Source organism: Sturnira hondurensis, unplaced genomic scaffold (assembly GCF_014824575.4).
Source record: "Sturnira hondurensis isolate 20B ecotype Veracruz unplaced genomic scaffold, ASM1482457v3 Scaffold0004622, whole genome shotgun sequence".
Lineage (NCBI taxonomy): Eukaryota > Metazoa > Chordata > Mammalia > Chiroptera > Phyllostomidae > Sturnira > Sturnira hondurensis.
The window spans coordinates 1,899,292-1,906,851 of NW_028077253.1; the positions used below are offsets into that span (position 1 = coordinate 1,899,292).

General features: G+C 38.4%; 1 pseudogene; it reads right to left on the reverse strand.

Moving 5' to 3' along the window:
- Nucleotides 1-4,039: 4,039 nt before the first annotated feature.
- On the reverse strand, nt 4,040-4,167 carry LOC118986890 (uncharacterized; annotated as a pseudogene).
- Between the last annotated feature and the right edge of the window lie 3,393 nt (nt 4,168-7,560).

Genomic DNA, 7,560 nt, shown 5'->3' on the forward strand with positions numbered 1-7,560 from the left:
GATGCATATGCATGGAGTAGAGAGGATGTAGAAGGAAGGAGGAAGATAAAATGATGGTAATACGACTATTTGGAAAAAACAAATAAGCCTTGAACAGAGGAAGACCAAAACAGTATCTAAGAGGAAATAATATTCCAGTAGTAATATTAAGATCAATGGATCCAAGAACCAGAATATGTTTAATGACCAATACACAGAAGTAAAGGAATGTAGCGGACACAGCTGGTAGCATATCCAACACCTATTCCCTTCTTTTCTATTAGAATAGAATTCCAACTATGTTTGGGCAATGTGCCAGCTAAAAAAACTACATTTCCCAGCTTCCCATTCAGCTAAGGATGGCCCTGTGACATAGCTAAGGCTAACAAGATATAAAGTGAAAGTTGTAACATGGTATCCCTGGGAAACTTCTTTAAAAGCATAGCCTCAACTGACCTATATCATCTGTCTTTAACTTTTTTTTTCTGGAACACAGTTACAATGTTCATGGTGGAATAACTAACTTGAAATCATAATCACAAAGACAAAAGCTGCCAACTAAAATTAGAGTAGAAAGCTAGAAGAAGCTTGAGTCCCCGATGACATCCATTGAACTGATCCCAGGCTGATGAACTCTAGACTTCTCGTTTTACAAAAATTAAGAACACTGTACACTGGTCAGGGTTTTTCAGAAAAACAGAACATATACTACCTCCACCACCCACTCTGCTCCCCCTCCACACACACAATAGAAAAAAAAAACAGAAATAATTCAGATTTCATGAACTGGTGAAAGGATAAGTGCAGTTTTTAAAATCCAAACAATGGAACACTGCTCAACAATTAGCTTTCATGTGATTGTGGGAGCAGACAAGTTTGAAATTCACAGAGCATGCCAACAGGTAAAAACTTGGCAAGGTTTCTATTTTGTAGTCTTGAAGCAGAATTCCTTCTTCAGGAAACATGTCTTTGCTCTTAAGGCCTTATGCAGATTGAATAAGGCCACAGCTGCATTACAGAGAGTAATCTACTTTATTTATTTAAAGTCTAGTCATTGTAAATGCTTGTCACATAAAAAAATACCTTCACAGCCCTGGCAGGTGTGGCTCAGTGATGCAGACACCGGCCCGCAATGTCCACATCATGAAATGGATGAAATGAGACATTCACACGGACTACTGAGTCCTGTAGAGGAAAAGGGTGAGCATGACTTCTCTCTCAAGGGGAGCAAAAGCTTTGGCCCTTGCCCTGACTGGCCTTTATTGAGTTTCTAGGCACATTACATGATGATCCTCATTTACTATGCACAGGTTGCTTTAGGTGGTTATCTTTTACAGAAAACAAAGGAGCCAATGCTAATCACATCACAGAAGAGGGATATTTGCAAAGGAAAAGGGCAAAAGTGGTTGAACCAGTCACACTGGAAAGTTTAGCATGGTTTTTAGGAAGTTACTTTGAAGTAAATGTTTGCCACAAATCTGGGTGAGGGAGTTTTTAGCAAAAAGCAAGACTCAAAGTGGCCTGATCCCCCATGAAAGAACCTATCTGTGGGCGTGGGTCCTGTGCATCTCCCAGCGGGAGCTCGTCCCACGCCATGCAGAATGTTCTCCTACTGATACAGGGTGCAGCCAGTGGGGGGGGAGGGGGCAAAAAGATTTGGAGTGGTGTCCAGAACTCAGTGTATAGGAATATTGGAGGAAATATTAAGATGTCCTCACCCCCGCCCCAGGTGTCAGTTGGGGGAAGGGACAAACGGAGCAGGGCCATTGAGAGCTGTTTTGCATAGCAACAGTTTTGCAGCTAACCCGTGAATGGTCATTTAACATATCTATAACTTTTAACTGGTTTCATAGATATGTTAAATAGCTGTGGCCAAGTTTTGAGCCAGGGAGAAGTGAGTGGCATCTACCCAGGATGTAACTGGGGGCTGATGCTCTGAGATAGTGCCTGCTTGAGAGATCTGTGGCTTTAGTAGAGTGAGGACCCCCTCTTGGCCAGGTGAGGGGGAGAGCCATGCTGTTTTGGAAAGATGTAGACCCCTGTAGCCATTAGGAGGGAGAGTCACACGATTTCAACAGAGTTAAGATCCCCTCTTGGCCAGGTGAAAGGGAAAACCACGCAGCTTTGCCAGAATGGAGATCCCCTCGGCCAGGTGAAGAAGAAAGACATATGCTTTTGGTGGAGTGCGGACTTCTGCAGTTTTGGTAGAAGAGGCCCACGTGGCTTTGGGGCGCCCCCTTTGGCCGAGTGGCCTGGAAAGCAGGAGAGACTTTGACTGGAACTTGGTACAAAGAACTCTTGCCAGTGGAAGGTGCTGCATGACTTTGGATTAATTGGAGATCCTGCCTGGACAGGCAGGCGACACAGCTCATGTGCCAGTGACCTGAAAAACGGACGTGTGCTCTTTTCCTGATTTACGGTACCCGGAGTTGGGACAGTGGGAGAAGAGAGTGCTGTGTGTGGGTGTGTGTGTAGGTGTATACCCTTAAAGACTTTGATATTTTAAGGAAGGCATTAGGCCTGAATAGCATTAAATAAACATTTTGTTTCCTTTTCACAAATCTCTGGCATTGAGAGATGTCTTTCCAATTGGCGGCGGACAGAAGAGCCCAATAGATATTAGTATACCACCCTTGGGAGGGGCCCCTGTTTTCTGTAGCAGTTTTTTGGCATCCCTCGGTGGGCCAAGTATTGCCCCCCCCCCCCCGCCTTGGACCTCTTCTTCGGTAACACTACAGCTCAGTGGATTGAGCACCGACCTGTGAACCATAGGGTTGCTGGTTTGATTCCCAGGCATATGCCGTGCCTGGGTTGTTGGCCAGGTGTCCAGTAGGTACCACATGAGAGATAACCACACATTGATATCTCCCTCCCTCTCTCCCTTCTTTCCCCCCTCTCTCTCTGTAATAAGTAAGTAAGTAAATAAATAAATAAATAAAATACCTATAAAATATCTATACTATTGCTTGACCAGACAACTAGGTATCATCACCTAGACAGTCGACACATAAATTAATCATCACATATTGTAAATTGTTTGATTCACTGGTCACTTGGTTTTCTGTTGCAAAGCACAAGTACAAAATATGTTAATTATTAATGGCAAAAAAGAGATTATACCTGTAAGCATGAATAGTTCTAGATGGTAGGAATGGAGAATAAGCAGGAGTAGAGATGGGGAGGGCAGAACATAAATTAATAAATGATCTTATATCTGTTTGACCTTAGTTTCTGTTAACATCTGCTAATGTTCACCTTTCAGACTTCAACTGTTCTGAATATAAAAGTTTGGAATCTCCAGACCCATCCAGGCAGACAATGCAATATTTATTGCCATCCCCCTTTTCTATTTTGTTCTAATATAAATATAATGTGTATTAAGCAAAATGCTTTGACAAATTGAATCAACCATTTAAATGCATATCAATGAGAAAAGTGGGAGTTTTTTATTTCTTTGATATAGTAAAGACCCCTTTTCTTGAAATACAACTGTTCCTCTCTCCAATCTGTAGAATCAATCACATATTCATGCATTTTTTCAAAAGTCTTATGTAGTGTTTTTGTTTCTTAACGAGATTTACCTCGTACCATAAGCTTTTAGAGTTGCTTGTCTACAGTTTCAGGTAAATATAGTGAGATTATTTTGGGGGAAATCTACCCCAGCTTTTGTATTTGGAATTTTTTGGCTGAGTCATCCCACATTTTTAGGTCTTAGTTTCCTTAACTGTAAAATGAGGTATTTAGCCTGGATAATACCTAAGTTCACTTCCAGTAGAAAATGTTATGATATTGTTGAATTATCTAAGAATTCTTTTCATTTTGGCAGAAAAAAATCTTAAAGTAACTATTATGGAATTCTTAATTTCAGTGCCTGTACATATAACATCAAGTAGCATTAAACTACTTGTCTGAACCCTACAGTGAATAATGTCACATTTTTTCAACTTTTATTTAGGTAAAATTTTTATATGATACACTATTAAAGTATATACTTGTATAACCATGACCACAAGAAAAATGTAGAACATTTTCATAATTCCCAAGTTTCCTCATGCCTCCACCTACCTCCAGTTCTCTAGAAATCATTAATGTGATTCTGTCCCTTTATTTTTTTCTTTATTTTTCAATTAGTGATAATCGTGCCTCGGATAAATCTCATTGGCTACGATACTGCCACTGTGCAAAGCTGTTTTTTTCTTTATTTTTAAAAGATTTTATTTATTTATTTTTAGAGGAGAAAGGAAGTAGAAAGAGAAGAACATCAATGTGTGCTTGCTTCTCACACGCCCCCTACTGGATACCTGGCCTGCAACCCAGGCATGTGCTCTGACTGGGAATAGAACCAGTGACTTTTTGGTTTTCAGCCCGGTGCTCAATCCACTGAGCCACACCAGCCAGGGTTATTTTTTTCCTTTATTAAAAGGTCATTTAAATGGAATCAGGCAGCATGTAGTCGTATGTAACTGGCTTTGTTCACTTCACATAATCATGTGAAATCTGCCCATGTTTTAAACCAGTAGTTTGTTCCTCTTTATTGCTGAGTGGCATAACATTTTTTTTGTATTTTGAAAAGTGTGCTTATCCATTCACCAGTTGACAAATTTGTATTATTTTTTTCTATCTGTAGAAAAAGTTTGTAGGTTTTTTGATAATAGGTTTTATGCATAATAGAAAAACCTACAAAATTTGCAGGGTTTTTTTTTTTTGTGTGTGTGTGTGTGTAGGTTTTTGTAGGAAAAATTTGTAGGTTTTTCTATTATACATAAAGCTGCTAGGAACATTTGCATATAGGTGGGGTTTTTTTCACTTCTCTTGAATAAATACATAGGAGTGGGATTGCTGAGTCATAGGGTAAATATATTTTTTAACTTTATAAGACATGATCAAAGTGACTGAATCATTTTGCATTCCAACCAGCAATGTTACAATCTCAGCCCTCCACGGTGCTCAAAAATGTATGACTTTTCAGAGAAGCCATCTTTTTCTCACTGTTAGGGTAAGATCAGTGTTCTTTCATGGCTTTCCACATTCTAAGAAAAAGCAGGAATCTTAATGTTTCTTCATTATCAATGTACTTTGTGCATCTCTCTAACCAAGAGCTCTAGTTGGAGACTGAATACTAAAGACAAAGGGATGAAAGTTATTGACTGAAATAGATGACTGTGCATAGGTGCATAGTACCTTCTGCCGAAGAAAAACTCTGAAAAGAAAGAAATCAGGAATATATCAATCACCCCAGCATTCTTGCTGGGGAGCCTGAAGATTTTAGATGCTAATGCAGTTGAAATGAAGATAAGGGTTGTAACTTGTAAGTAAATTCTCTGAGATGATTCCATATATTCCCATTAACATATAGAGTAAACTAGTGACTTTATTGTTTTATTTAACAACACTTACTGAGCTCCTACCATGTGTAAAAAACTTTGACTTGCAGGACTGAGCAGTGAATAAAACACAGAATGAATTTCATGAAGCTACAACTACAACAACCAATAGAAAACTGAGGAACATAAACATGCTGATTATTTGGTTTCAAGCAGATGAAATATCTGATTATTATTACCCAATTTGGCTAGTTCAAGACATTATTTTTTCATCCAGGCATATCGTGAGTTTTCCCAATCACTGAATGGATTTCTTACCTTCTTATTTACTCAAGGGGAAGACAATTTTCCTAAGTAAAACTCAGCAATTTCCTCTTTGTTAGGGTGAATGATGCCAATTCCATATACAATACAGACAACTTACTCTGAAATATATTTAATTAGCTGCAGAAATCCTAATAACATTAACATATTTCATTGTTAAATGTGGCACCTGCATTTTCTCTAGATTCATTCTAAATCTTCAAAAAGCAGTGAAACCATTTAGGTAATTCTAAATCTAAAATGTTAAAGACACAGTTCAGACTCAGTGTTTAATAAGTAAAAGGATACCTTCAGTATAATTGCCTGACTAAAAATCAAGTGTTTTTTTAAAAAAACCTCTTTATATATGTAAGACATTGACATTTTAGTGTTTGTTATGTACCACTGACTGTTGGCACCCAAATGTCACTAATACAACCTATCAGTAAGACAAGTCTCAATGTACTGCTTACTATGCACTGCCCTTACTAGGGCGATCCCTACCTTGACAGTTTGGTCTTGTCTCTGAGGGAAAAGAACACACGAAGATTTTTGTTAAGAATTTGATGCTTGATTTAAAGTGGTTTTTCATTGTGGAGCCTTGATTAGGATTGGGGGAAAATCCTAATTGGGAGGACAGCAAGGTGAGAGCACAAATTATTAATGTTTTCCACTGAAAAGTTGATGGGCTATTGGGGAAGTCCTGCAATGAGTAATGCAATTATTTGCCTTGGCAGAGTCTTCTAGAATGATAAAATTATACTAATGTAGACAACTGAATAGTAAAATCATGTCAGTGGTTTTCAACTATTGCTGTTTTGCTTCCCAGGATGGCAGTGACTTAGGCAAAGTCTAGACACATTTCAATTTGGCACAAGGGAGTGGGGACCATGGTGCTACCAGGATCTAGTCAATAGATACCAGCCAGGGATGCTGCTTACCATGCTACAATGCAGAGGACAAGTGGCACAAAAAAAATTATCCAGCCTAATATGTCAATATTGCCCAGAATGGGAAAACCTGGTATAGATGTGAGGTCCACATAGGGCCAGACAGTAAAAATTTTTAGGCTTTGAGACATACAATTTCTACTGCAGCACAAAAAGAGTCAAAGATAATATGGAAACACACAGCATGGCCATGTTCCACATTTTATTTACAAAAACAAGCAGGGAGCACGATTTGACCCACAGGCTGCAGTTTGATGAACCCTAAGTGAGACAGCAAGCTGTGTGGGGATAGGTGGTCTCAGTTCTCAGTGTGTTAATGTATAAGTAGATGGTTTCTGGCCTCAGCAAAAACATTTTCAAGAAAAGAGAAAATAAATATGGAATGTCATATGAAAGTGCTAGACTTTCCTAAGGACATCAGGAACAACCTTATGGAGGTGAATTTTCTGTGTGAACTGAATCACACCAAAACAGTGATCTGACTGCCGGACCAGTAATTTTCCACAATGAACTAATGAAACCAAAACTAGTTTTTAGTTGAGTTTTATCTATATATTCAAACTGATCTAATTTTTCAAATGGCAACACAAAACAAAAAGTAAAATCATTGTTTCTTTTAAAACAAATAAAATATGACACTCTGATTGACTATACTTTAAAATTATCCCTTTAACTCTTAGTAGTCTTTTTATTTCTTCTGTTTTTTCTAGGTTTTGTTTCACTGCCTTTACTAATTCCTGAAATGATATATATTTGTGTATTTATTGTCAAGCTTTCCCTCTGAGGTCAAAGTCATCATTTATTTTAGTCATAGCTGTATCTCATCACCAGACAGCTAGAGCGAATAATTGCATCATGCATACAGAGCTATGACTATTATAACAGGTGACACATAGCACCTATAATGTGCAAGGTACTGTCCTAAGCACTTTACATGGATTAGCTTAGCTTGTCTAATCACATTACAACCCTGGGAAGAGAACACTATTATTATCCACACTCTA